The 14,532-nt window shown below is 38.9% G+C and overlaps 1 pseudogene; it reads right to left on the bottom strand.

Annotated features, from left to right (window-relative positions):
- Window positions 1-9,748: 9,748 nt before the first annotated feature.
- LOC128132957 (chaperonin 60 subunit alpha 2, chloroplastic-like) lies at window positions 9,749-11,643 on the bottom strand (annotated as a pseudogene).
- Window positions 11,644-14,532: the final 2,889 nt, after the last annotated feature.

Genomic DNA, 14,532 nt, shown 5'->3' with positions numbered 1-14,532 from the left:
AGGTTAAGCATCTTTAGCATGCTCGGAGCATAGGGCTGAAAGATGATATTAGATTTAGTAGTTAGATAATCTCGAAATTTGTGAAGTGTAATTGACAATTGATGATGAATAAAAGTGTTTTATTTATGAGTAAAGTGTTCCTATCTCTTGTCGATCGTTTACTATATTTCTTTTGCATGTTTTGACTTCCAGAATAATTTTGTTTGGTATAACATATTATTCAAACCTCCACAGTCGGTCATATGTTGGAAGTAGATATGAATCAAGGCTGTCATGTTTGGTTGTAGAGGTCTTGGACAAGGCTACAACAATCATGAGTGCTCATAAGTTCTGAGCATTGGACTCAACCCACGCTCACTGGAATCACTTCATGGAATTCTATCTCGAGTGATCGTGAGACGGTAATATCATATAAGTCTTCAAACCTAGAGATATGATTTGTTACTTACAAGTTGATTATGCATTGACTGTACGAAACCGCATTGGTAACTCGATGTTATGAAACGTACTTTTGTGTGTAATTCAATGAGTGGTAGAACAAACATATGAGTCGAAGTTTATCTGTTCCTTCTTGGATTAGAAGCTGATATCTGGGCCCCTCGATGATTTTGTTTTGACCCATGTACCGGGCCCGGTCAGAACTAAGTCGATGTGTTCAATTAAGTTCTATGTCAAACAAATCGGAAATCGGGAAACAAATGCTGGACAATAAGCAAGACATTGTTCCATGTATTTGTCCGGCTGATATCTAGAACGGAGGATTATATGATCACTTATCTTAAATGGCGTACCATCATCTTCTCAGTTCCGAGAGGCCTTGAAAGAGCTACGATTTCCAGTCGGTTCCTGAAGTACTAGAGATATAGTTATTAGACTTATCCAAGTGGGAGACTGTTGGATAAGGTGTCTAAGTCCATAACTATTTCGGGCTTGTACTTGACCCGACCCGGCATGGTCCATTTGGGTTGCATGGCACCATGCAATTGGTTAGACTAAATGAGAGGAATAACACTTGGAGATTATTAATATATTATAAGTTCTAATATATTAATAATATTATTTGATTAGTTTGATCAAAGAATTAATTTGGAATTAATTAAGTGGTCAAAGGATAACTAATTAAATATTGATGGGTTTTGAGCATTCTAACACTTCCTAAGTGTACATGCAACCCTAATAACCTTGGATCTATGTTTGTCTAATTTGTCATGCAAAGTTGAATTCCAAGGTTATATCCTATCTAGCATACATGGGGAACAATTTTAACATAAAGTATAGATAGAATAACTTACCTTGTTGTTGCTTGTGTTCCTTGAAACCTTGTGAGCCTAGCACCTCAAGTGGTGATGCCTCAAATGCTTCACACAACACCAAATGCTCTTGGAAGAACTTATGAGAGAATACACACTCTTCAAAATCGGCCAAGCCCCCTTTCCTTAGTGTGTTCAACTTGTGTAGCCGATTTTGGTGGAGAATATGATCCTTATATAGTGTTGACACATCTAGGGTTACACCATGTAAACCCTAATGTGTCATGACTCTTCATTTCCATGACCCATGGGTTTGTAACTCCCATGGAGCATCCATGGAGCATCCTATGGGTAGAACCCAACTTGATAATCCATGGAGCCTCTTAGCCCACTATACAAGATATGGATGATTTACATAATCAACCCATATATTTAATTAGTTATCCTTTGATCACTTAATTAATTCCAAATTAATTCTTTGATCAACTAATCAAATAATATTATTAATATATTAGAACTTATAATATATTAATAATCTCCAAGCGTTATTTCTTCATTTAGTTTATCCAATTGCATGGTGCCATGCAACCCAAATGGACCATGCCGGGTCGGGTCAAGTACATACCAGAAATAGTTATGGACTTAGACACCTTATCCAACAGTCTCCCACTTGGATAAGTCTAGTAACTATTACTGCAAGTATGACTTCAGGAACCGATCGGCAATCGTAGCTCTTTACAAGGTTTCTCGAAACTTGAGAAGACGATGGTATGCCATTTAAGATAAGTGATCATATAATCCTCCGTTCTAGATATCAGCCGGACAAATACATGGAACAATGTCTTACTTATTGTCCAGCAGTTTGTTTCCCGATTTCCGATTTGTTTGACATAGAACTTAATTGAACACATCAACTTAGTTCTGACCGGGCCCGGTACATAGGTCAAAACAAAATCATCGAGGGGCCCAAATATCAGCTTCTAATCCAAGAAGGAACAGATAAACTTCGACTCATATGTTTGTTCTACTACTCATTGAATTACACATAAGAGCACGATTTTTATAACATCGAGTTACCAATGCGTTTTTCGTACAATTAATGCATAACCAACTCGTAAGTAACAAATCATATCTCTAGGTTTAAAGACTTATATGATATTACCGTCTCACGATCACTCGAGATAGAATTCCATGAAGTGATTCCAGTGAGCGTGGGTTGAGTCCAATGCTCAGAACTTATGAGCACTCATGATTGTCGTAGCCTTGTCCCAGACCTCTACAACCAAACATGACAGTCTTGATTCATACCTACTTCCGACATATGACCGACTGTGGAGGTTTGAATAATATGTTATACCAAACAAAATTATTCTGGAAGTCAAAACATGCAAAAGAAATATAGTAAACGATCGACAAGAGATAGCAACACTTTACTCATAAATAAAACTCCTTTTATTCATCATCTAATGTCAATTACACTTTACAAATTTCTGGGTTATCTAACTACTAAATCTAATATCATCCTTCAGCCCTATGCTCCGAGCATGCTGAAGATGCTTAACCCGAGTCAGTCCCTTCGTGAGGGGATCTGCTGGGTTCTCATCCGATGATACCCTCTTTGCCACGAGGAGTCCTTCTTCGATCCAATGTCTGATGAAATGGTATTTTCTGTCGATGTGTCTGGATCTCCCGTGATCCCTTGGTTCCTTAGCTAAGGCAACAGCACTTTCACTATCACAGAAAATTTCCATTGGCTCTTTAATAGCTGGTACAACTCCAAGGTCTCCAATGAAGTTCCTCAGCCATAACGCCTCCTTTGCCGCTTCGCTAGCTGCAATATACTCTGATTCACAAGTAGAATCTGCCACTGTCTCTTGCTTGGAACTCTTCCAAGAAATTGCTCCTCCATTTAGGGTAAAGACCCAGCCCGACTGAGAGCGGAAGTTATCCCTATCAGTCTGGAAGCTAGCATCACTATACCCTACAACTCTCAAGTCATCACTCCCACCGAGGGTAAGGACCCAGTCCTTAGTCCTTCGCAGGTACTTGAGAATATTCTTTACCGCAATCCAGTGTGCCTTGCCAGGGTTCCCCTGAAACCTGCTAACCATGCTCAAGGCAAAGGCTACATCAGGTCGAGTACACGTCATAGCATACATGATCGAACCTACAGCCGAAGCATAAGGTAATCGACTCATTTCTGCTATCTCAGCCTCAGTGCTAGGGCTTTGTGTCTTACTCAGCTTGGTGCTACTCTGGATGGGCAACTCTCCTTTCTTGGAGTTTTGCATTCTGAATCTCTTCAGAATCTTCTCCAAGTAGGTACTTTGACTAAGTCCAATTAATCTTTTACTCCGATCTCTCAAGATCCTTATCCCCAAAATATAGGCAGCTTCACCAAGGTCCTTCATAGCGAAACACTTTCCAAGCCAGGACTTTACTTCCTGCAAGGTTGGAATGTCGTTTCCTATGAGTAGTATGTCATCCACATACAATACCAAAAAGCTAACTATACTCCCACTAGCCTTGACATATACACAAGATTCATCTTCACTCCTAGAAAAGCCAAATTCCTTGACCTTTTCATCAAAGCAAAGATTCCATCTGCGAGGTGCTTGCTTTAATCCATAAATGGATTTCTCAAGCTTACACACTCTATTAGGGTACTCGTTACTGACAAAACCCTCTGGCTGACTCATGTAAACATCTTCAGCCAACTTTCCATTAAGGAAAGCGGTTTTGACATCCATTTGCCAAATTTCATAGTCATGAAATGCGGCTATGGCTAACAGAACCCGAATAGACTTAATCTTGGCTACCGGAGAAAAGGTCTCATCATAGTCCACTCCAGGAATTTGAGAGAAGCCCTTTGCAACCAGCCTAGCCTTATAAGTGTGTACTTTACCATCCATGTCGGTCTTCTTTTTGAAGACCCACTTGCACCCTACAGTCTTTCGACCTGGTACATTCTCAACCAAGTTCCAAACTTGATTGTCATACATGGATTGTATCTCGCTATCCATAGCCTCTTTCCATTTAGCAGACTCGGGGCCTGCCATGGCTTCCTCGTAGCTGTTAGGGTCATCTTGACTTACTAGTGTCTCATCACTAATAAGTGTCTCACCTTCTGCAGTAATATGGAATCCATAGTAATGCTCAGGTGCACTCCTAACTCTCGTGGAACGTCTCAGAGGTACAGATTTGTCAATTGGCTCAACAGGAGTTTCCTCCTCAAGTTGAGGGCTAGAGTTTGAAGTTCCTTCACCGCTTGATTCTTGAATTTCTTCAAGATCAATTTGCCTCCCACTGTCTCCTTGGCTTATAAACTCTCTTTCTCGAAAGACTCCTCTTCTTGCTACAAAGACCACATTGTCACTAGGTCTGTAGAAGAGGTAACCAAAGGAATGCTGTGGGTAGCCGATGAAAATACACCTCTCGCTTCGGGGTTCGAGCTTATCATGAGTCTCGCGTCTCACGAAAGCCTCGCAGCCCCAAATCTTGATGTGGTCTAGTTTAGGTACTTTACCAGTCCACATCTCGTGAGGAGTTTTGGCAACTTTCTTTGTAGGGACTAGATTGAGGATATGGGCGGCAGTCTCTAAGGCATACCCCCAGAATGAGATTGGTAGCGAAGCTCGACTCATCATGGAACGAACCATATCTAACAAGGTTCGATTACGCCTCTCAGCCACACCATTCAACTGTGGTGTCCTGGGAGGTGTCAATTGTGAGACTATCCCACATTCCCTTAGATAGTCGAGGAACTCTGAACTAAGATACTCACCACCACGATCGGATCGAAGCATCTTAATGTTCCTGCCCAATTGATTCTCGACTTCCTGTTTAAATTCCTTAAACCTCTCGAAAGTCTCTGACTTATGCTTGATCAAGTAGACATATCCATATCTACTATAATCATCAGTAAAAGTCAAATAATAACGATTAGCATCCCTTGTGGCATGTTTGAATGGTCCACACACATCCGTGTGTATAAGGTCCAACAAACCTTCACCCCTCTCACACGAACCTGTGAAGGGTGACTTTGTCATTTTTCCAAGTAAGCATGATTCGCAACTATCATCTGACTTTAGGTCAAACGACTCCAAGACTCCATCTTTTTGGAGTTGGCCTATGCGTTTCTTGCTTATATGTCCAAGACGACAATGCCATAAAGATGCTTTATCCAAGTTATTATTAGTAGAATCAATACACAAAACATTATTTCCCAAGTTATCTACAACAGATACAGCTTCATACACACCATCACAAGGTAATGCTTTAAAATAAAAAACATTATTATAGAACACATCTATAGAACCAACTTCATTATTAAATGAAAAGGTAAACCCTTGTTTGTACAAAGCATGAAAGGAAATAATATTTCTTGCCATTCCTGGCGAATAACAACACTTATTCAAATCTAAACTAAACCCACTACTTAGCGATAAAGTATAAACTCCAATCTTGGTAACAGGTATATCTTTCCTATTCCCCATGATCAAGTTTATCCTTCCTTGCTCCACATCCTCACTTCTTCTTAGTCCCTGCAAGTCACAACAAATGTGAATACCACACCCGGTATCAAGGACCCAAGAATTAGAATGGGGTGAGTTATTAGAAATGATAGTGTAAATACCTGCATGGTTGGGTTTAACTTTCCCATCCTTCACATCTTGCTGGTATTTTGGGCAGTTCCGCTTCCAATGGGCTTTTTCATGGCAATAGAAGCATTCAGCCTCTTTTGGGTCAGAAGAAGGAGTAATGAAACCTCTCTTGGTTCCACTTGAAGAAGAGCCATCAAGGGTCCGAGCCTTGGTACCCTTAGAAGAGCTCTTTCTCTTCCTCCCTCGACTTTTCCCGATTGCCAAAACCGGAGTAGAGTTTTGATTAGGAGTGATAGCAACCGACTTCCCCTTAAGACCTGTTTCTGTGGTCTTGAGAAGTCCCTGAAGTTTGCTGAGGGTGACTTCTTCCTTGTTCATGTGATATGTCATGCGGAATTGATCATAGCACGATGGTAAGGAATGCAAAATAATATCTATTGCAAGATCCTCCGGGAAGTTCACATTAAGCTTCAGCAAACGATCCACATACCTTTGCATTTTCTGCATGTGGCTTGTGACGGATTCCCCGTCCTTCATCATGGTTGTTATCATGGAGCAGATGATTTCATACCTCTCTTGTCTTGCACTTTGATGGTATCTTTCCATCAAATCTTGGTGCATTTCATAAGGGTAGAAATCCTCATAAGACTTTTGGAGTTCCGCTGTCATCGTGGCCATCATGATACAAGCCACTTTCGTAGCATCCCTTTCATGTGCCCGAAATTCAGCGATCTCCTGAGGAGTTGCAGTGGACTCATCAATCTCCTTAAGCTCCTTGTCAAGGACATATTCTTTGTCCTCGTAGCGGGTAATCATCCTGATGTTTCTGATCCACTCATTGAAGTTGGATCCATCAAAGGTGACTTTCCCACACAAGTTCATAAGGGAAAAGGAGCCATTAGGATTAGAGCCAGAAGCATTGTTGAAAGACATCTGAAGGAAAGAGGACAAGATTAGTTTAGATATAAGAGAGTCCTTAATAAAACACCCAAATGTAATATTAAGGCTAGGATCCAATCACAATATAATATAACTTAGAAGAGGTATGCCGTAATCTAAGCTATATCATATTTGAAAGGTAGGTGAATGACGATTCACCAATTTCCACCACGAAAACCGCAATATTTTACTATTAGGGTTTTTTTTTTGAATGGTTCTTAGAAATTCCTAGATTCTTTGAGATTCAATGAACTTTTCAAAGGCATGTTTCAATCTCGAGTGTGCCCTCCAAGTTTTGTGACTGGGATACCGAGGATCACAAAACGAGGTGTGAAGTAACCATGCAAATCACTTGGTACCCTTAAAGTTTATTACTCAATCGATGTGCCGGTTAACCACACACGCTCCACCGATACTATAATAAACCCTAAGTCACCCTTTACCTACCTTGTTAAGTCCAAGTTAGTGTGCCGGTTAACCACACACGCTCCACCAACGACTTAATCAAAGTGTAAAGTGTAATTTCATGGAATAGCACCTTATTCACATTTTTCCTAAAGTAACTAAGATTGGGAATTTAATAAAACATTTAGTTACTTTATAATATTCATCATACTTTGAATGAGAATTAATAAGTCCTTGTCTTACCCGTTCGGCTAACGACCCTCCACCGATCAAGCAAGCGGTGGGTGAGAGTGGACACCCATTAAGTCACCATTTTATAGGCAACAACCTTATACCCACCTTATAGACCGGCTTCGTGAATGAGGCGTACTAGCGGTAAGACGACTTTGTTCTTATACATATATATATAATTATTAAATCATAATAATATAAGTATAAGGGTTGAATTTTAACTTTTAAAATTCTAGGGGTTGGAACTAAAGTCTTAACTTAACTTTACTTGTTCCAAAACTTGAGGGCAAGTTTTGTAATCTTTCAAAACTTTTCATTTCTTGTAACTTATGAGTTTAATAGAGTAATAAAATGAGGACTTTTCATTTTTCTAACTCTTGTGTTCTTTTAATGGTTTTTTTAATCCAAGGGACTTTTGGTTTTCCATAACTTGAGGACAAGTTATGGACTCCATTAAAACACATTATGATCATGAATTGATTCTACCACATAGGTTACAAATAATTCCTATGATCATCTAAACATCATAAGAACAAGAATATGAATATGAACACTTTCAAGAATCAAAATCACATTTAATCTTGTAATTTTGATAATTTGTTGTTGTAAATGAGTTAGAAAAGACATTACACCTTCTAAAATAAGTTTTCAAGTACCAAAACATTTTAGGGTAATGATTCTAATCCATTTCCAGCAACACAAGTCGAAATTCTGCACTCTGTCGACCCTACTCGCCGAGTGCATAAACCTACTCGCCGAGTAGGTTGAAGATACACATGAACTCGTCGAGTCCTCCCCATGGACTCGCCGAGTCCATCAGTCAGACAGCAAGATTTTCGACTTTCTTCAACTTTTAAGCACAAATAACAACAAACAAGCCTAGGCTCTGATACCACTGATGGGTTTTGAGCATTCTAACACTTCCTAAGTGTACATGCAACCCTAATAACCTTGGATCTATGTTTGTCTAATTTGTCATGCAAAGTTGAATTCCAAGGTTATATCCTATCTAGCATACATGGGGAACAATTTTAACATAAAGTATAGATAGAATAACTTACCTTGTTGTTGCTTGTGTTCCTTGAAACCTTGTGAGCCTAGCACCTCAAGTGGTGATGCCTCAAATGCTTCACACAACACCAAATGCTCTTGGAAGAACTTATGAGAGAATACACACTCTTCAAAATCGGCCAAGCCCCCTTTCCTTAGTGTGTTCAACTTGTGTAGCCGATTTTGGTGGAGAATATGATCCTTATATAGTGTTGACACATCTAGGGTTACACCATGTAAACCCTAATGTGTCATGACTCTTCATTTCCATGACCCATGGGTTTGTAACTCCCATGGAGCATCCATGGAGCATCCTATGGGTAGAACCCAACTTGATAATCCATGGAGCCTCTTAGCCCACTATACAAGATATGGATGATTTACATAATCAACCCATATATTTAATTAGTTATCCTTTGATCACTTAATTAATTCCAAATTAATTCTTTGATCAACTAATCAAATAATATTATTAATATATTAGAACTTATAATATATTAATAATCTCCAAGCGTTATTTCTCTCATTTAGTTTATCCAATTGCATGGTGCCATGCAACCCAAATGGACCATGCCGGGTCGGGTCAAGTACATACCAGAAATAGTTATGGACTTAGACACCTTATCCAACAAATATATGGGTTGATTATGTAAATCATTCATATCTTGTATAGTGGGCTAAGAGGCTCCATGGATTATCAAGTTGGGTTCTACCCATAGGATGCTCCATGGATGCTCCATGGGAGTTACAAACCCATGGGTCATGGAAATGAAGAGTCATGACACATTAGGGTTTACATGGTGTAACCCTAGATGTGTAAACACTATATAAGAGTGCCATTCTCCACAAAATAGGCTACACAAGTTAGACATGAGAAACTAGAGGGCTTGGCCAATTTTGAGAAGTGTGGATTATCTCAAGAGTCTTTCCAAGAGCATTTGGTGTTGTGTGAAGCATTTGAGGCATCACACTTAGGGTGCTAGGCTCACAAGGTTTCAAGGAACACAAGCAACAACAAGGTAAGTTATTCTATCTATGATTCAAGTTAAAATTGTTCCCCATGTATGCTAGATAGGAATATAACCTTGGAATTCAACTTTGCATGATAATTAGACAAACATAGATCCAAGGTTATTAGGGTTGCATGTACACTTAGGAAGTGTTAGAATGCTCAAAACCCATCAGAAAGAACATAGGAAACAGAAACATACAGATGCTATGATGTTGACACAACTTTCTTCATCTGGATCTTCCATTAAATTTTTAATGGATGGAATTTCCTCAAGAAGATGAATATAAGTGGCCCCACCACCAGGCACAATACCCTCATCCATGGCTACATACGTGGCATTTTTTGCATCCTCAATTCTTAGCTTTCGATCTTCTAATTCCATCTCAGTGTGGGCCCCTACCGATAACCAAAATTCTTTCTATTCATTATATATACATTATTTTAGTCATAAGTAATAAATAAACTGACCTTGATAATGGAAACACCACCAGAGAGTTTTGCAATTCGTTCACTGAGCTTTTTGGAAAGATAAGAACTATCTGTTTCAGAAAGATCTTTCTTTATTTGTGAAATTCTTTCTTTGATTTCAGCTTTCATGGATGGATCAGCTACAATAGTTGTGTAATTACTTGTTATAGTTAATTTTTGTGCAATTCCAAGCTGATCAGAGGTTGCATATTCTAGAGATAAACCCAAATATCCAGATAAAAAATCAGCTCCTATTTTAACATGATAAATGTCAGCAGAAAGGTGGCATAAAATAAGTCTTCAAAATGTAATATATGAAATATTTAAATTGTTACAGAATTACCTGTCATGAGGGCAATATCTTGAAGTAAAGCTTTCTTTCTTTCCCCAACACCAGGACATTTCACAATAGCAACCCTAAGTAAACCTTGATTTTTGTTAACAATTAGGGTTTCAAGAACTGAGATTGAGATATCTTCAGCAAAAATGAGCAAAGGGACACTTAATTGAGTACACTTTTCTAGCAATGGGACAATTTCTTTCACAGATGATATCTTTTGATCTGTTATCAGGACTTTAGCATTTTCAAATTCCACAGACAAATTGTTCTAATTTGTGACAAAATGAGGAGACATGTATCCTTTGTCGATCTGTAGGGAAAGTATTCTTGAATAGACATTAAAATATGAAAATGAAAAAGATAAAAAGAATGTATGAATAAAATATCACAAGATGTATTTCACTTGATACCTTCATTCCTTCTTCAACAATCACAGAAGTTTCACTTGATGAAGAAGATTCAATAGAAATTATTCCATCATGACCGATTTTATTAATGGCTTCAGCAATTAATTTCCATTAAATTCATTATTTCCAGTAGAGATGGAAGCTATGGCTGTGAACAGGGAGAAAAGAATCTTTAGAGTTTAGAGAATCTCATAGAAGAAAACACTAAAATGAAAAGAAATTTACCTTTTATATCATCTCTTTTGCTGACTGGAATCATTTTCTTTTTCAAAACTTTGATCAATTCTTTGAGACAAACAATTTTGATCAATAAGAACATTGAACACAAATCAAATATATCCTAACAATAAATAGGGGAAGAAAAGAAGCATACTAGCAAAGAATAAGACCAGGACCGAGTCGAAGTACTAACCATCGTAGATGTCGAGGAGTGTTGGAGGGATTACGGAGAATCAGATAAGGTCGGCAGAGAAGGAACCTTAACAGATGAAGAGGGTGTCAGTGGGATTAAGAAGAAGCAGCCCCATCGAGCTCACCCTAGCACCGACTTTGAATGGAGAATGCGAAATCTTGCTTGGAAGGTGACGGATTACTGACGTACCATAGCAGAATGAAGACGGAGTACTTCCACGATGAAGAAGTTAGCGTTTCAGTTCATGCATCGTTATCTTTGTGTTGTGAGAGAGATTACACTAAGAAATTGAAAGAGGATGGATGGAATGATGAGTGGGAATAAACCCTAAAATCGGATCGACAAATTTGCCCCTGAAATTTGGTTTGCTGCGTTGCTCTCATTATTTCCGGATGAGCCGCCAGTGAGAACCTCGACACCAGAGGACTCTCTGACATCTTCTCTACCACTGCTCGTCTCGACGTTAACGATGGCGGAGGGTCGACGATGGCGGAGGGTCGGCGATGGCGGAGGGTCGACGACCATGAAAGAGCACATAGCGGTGGCCGGAGTGCGAGGGAGTAGTTGGCGGTCGATGTGGGGAGGGGAAAGATGTATCGTCGATTGTGGGGATAAAGAACGATGCGTCAAAGAGTGCTTAGGGCAAAGAGGGAAAGAGGGAAGGGAAAGCGGGATTTTCTAATTTTTGGGTTTTCTTTTCCTGCTAACAACTAAACAACCCGCGTTTCATTAAAAAATATAAAACGACATGTCTAGATGACGCGCATTTTATAATAAGCGCCCTCCGTGTTTTTTTTCTAACACTAATTTTAGGGTACGGAAAAAAATGCGCGTCTGAAATCCTTAAAATTTTTAAAGAGTTGACATTATTTTTAGGTTACCCACTTTTGCGTATCATAAATCAATGCGTATCATAAATTGCGCGTCGTAAAAGGCTGTTTTTCTAGTAGTGACATAAATTAAAACAGAAAAAAAAATATTTTTGGATTTTTGATTTTTGATTTTTTTTTGAACAAGAAATAAAACAGAAATAAAAATATTTTTGGATTTTTGATTTTTTTGATTTTTTTTAATTCTCCCCCTAAATTTGTGCATAGAGGAAAACTATGAACAACTTTAACAAAAAGAAAAATATTTGGGATCAAAGTTGTGAGACAGCCTGAACTTGTTTATCAGTACTTACACCTTCATGAATAGATCTGGTCAATTATCGGTATTGTGGTCCACTTAAAGACGAAGAATATTGACAAACTTTTGCTGAAGAAACCATTTAGCTGACGACAAACATGAGTATTGTTGTCCACTTAAATTAAGCAGCGAGATCTACAGACAACCTCAAATGCTTCAATTTTTGTTGCACTAGAACGTGTTCCCCACTTCCCGATATACCCTGGTTATCAAGAACTTCCAAAGAACTCCTTACTTTAGGTGAGTAAACAATTATTAAGGAGGAAGTCAGATTTAGAGATAGATGCATATGTTGTTTCCCAGGTCAGATATATTTCAATCATGCAGAGGGGACAACATATGGCTAACTAGGATAGATGGATTGAGAGGTAGAATGTTGCATATGCTGTGTCCCAAGTCGGATCTTCCGATCACGCAGAGGGGAGAACATATGGCTAACAGATAGAACGAATTTCATAGATAAAGAGATGCGTAGAAATAGAGTTGTATATGTTGTATTCCAGGTCAGATCTCCCGATCATGCAGAGGAAGCAACATACGACTAACAGATAGAAAGAAAGAAAATAATCTTCTACATACCTACTTTATCGGAACTCCCCAGTCGCCCTATCAGAACCAGAATTAAGGACATAAGTTCGTACATCAATGAAAATTCGAACCACTGTTCTAGATGCGTATTAATTTAGTGTATCATGTAGGTTCATGTGTTTATCTCACTAGTCAATCTACCCGAGCGTCGTATGGTCAGTTTAAAGAATCCTATCTAAATCCACACTTTCAAATCCTTCGTGCCTACTACCACATTGAACACAGAGTCTAGACAATTGAGATTCGGTCCTTTACACATGTTTTAGATTGCCCGTTATCACTTTCTTGATATCACTTCCCAATAATAACTACTATTGAAAGACAATTAAGAAAATAAAAAAATTCTTTGAAATGAATCTAATTAAGATAAACTCAGAAGTATAAAGAAGAAAACTCAAACTGTAATTCACCGATTGAATTGGCATCCAGAAGGTCTAAGAACAACACGCATAATCTCATAACAGATCCGAAAATTCTTCATGTCGTTAAGCACAAACCCCATGTGATCCCTTCCTTTCTTCCCTTCCCACAAAGGACACATACTCTCAAATAAAAGTCTGAATGTTGTACAGTTGAGAGATGTCCCCTATCATGTGCCCGGAATAGCCACTACCAACAAACCGAAGTCTGATGATATGCCTCCATAACTGCTCCAAAACAGAGTGAGATTAGTTGGTCTTTGGAACCCAGTACATTTTAAAAATGGGTCGACCTTGGTCATCAACGCACGATACTCTCTCCCATGACATATCCTGCTTATCACAAACAGAAGATGTAGAAATATTAGAATCATTAATTGATATGGGAGATTGAACCTTTTGTACCCATTTGTAGTCGAGTTTAACCCATTTCTTGTTGGATCGGATGGGTGCCTTGGCACTTGCTTTTGATCTTGATGTCGGCCGTTGAGATGACTTTGACCTAACCGGTCTTTGTTTCACTGGAGCATCTCTTGGATTGGGCTTCTTGGCCGACATTCCCTTCTTGCCTTTGGGATTCGGATTCTCGACCTTCTGTGCATCCCAATCACCATTCTCTGTATGAGACCTTGAGGGGTTTCTTTTGGAAAACCTCTATCTTTACGTGTTCTGCCAGCCTTGTGCATATAAGGGAATGTATGCGCGATTAGGACAATTTTTGGCAATGTGTCCAGGTGTTCCACAGTGAAAATTAGTCTTTTTTCTTCACTATGAAGTTATTTCTCTTGCCCCTGGTGGTGTATCCTTGCCTTGTCTCTTATTGTTCCCATATGCACACTTGCAACAAGCACTCTGTTGCGCTGGAATTGGTAGCCTGTATTTCACAATGGCAGGTTTGTTAGGACTAACAGAATTTGAAGCAACAGATTCTGAGTTCAAGGAGTCATTGGTTTGTTCTGTAGTGTTCTCCTTGTTCTCATCTTCTGCTACTTTACCTGCACATGAAGTAGAAACATTAGTATTTTTCAACTTGAATACCTCCTAACACAAATTCAGATGGTTTTCCATATTGAAGATGTGCCTCCTCGGCAATTTCTTCCTGTGTCATAGGGATGGATGTGTGGTTATGATTGAAAGGTGGAGGAACACTACTATACGCTAGACCGTTGTTTTGATTATCTTTGAATTTTAATTGGGTTTCAAATAAGGACTCGACCGT

This window comes from Lactuca sativa, chromosome 3 (genome assembly GCF_002870075.4).
Source record: "Lactuca sativa cultivar Salinas chromosome 3, Lsat_Salinas_v11, whole genome shotgun sequence".
In the NCBI taxonomy this organism is placed as follows: domain Eukaryota; kingdom Viridiplantae; phylum Streptophyta; class Magnoliopsida; order Asterales; family Asteraceae; genus Lactuca; species Lactuca sativa.
This window is presented reverse-complemented; position numbering and strand designations above follow the sequence as displayed.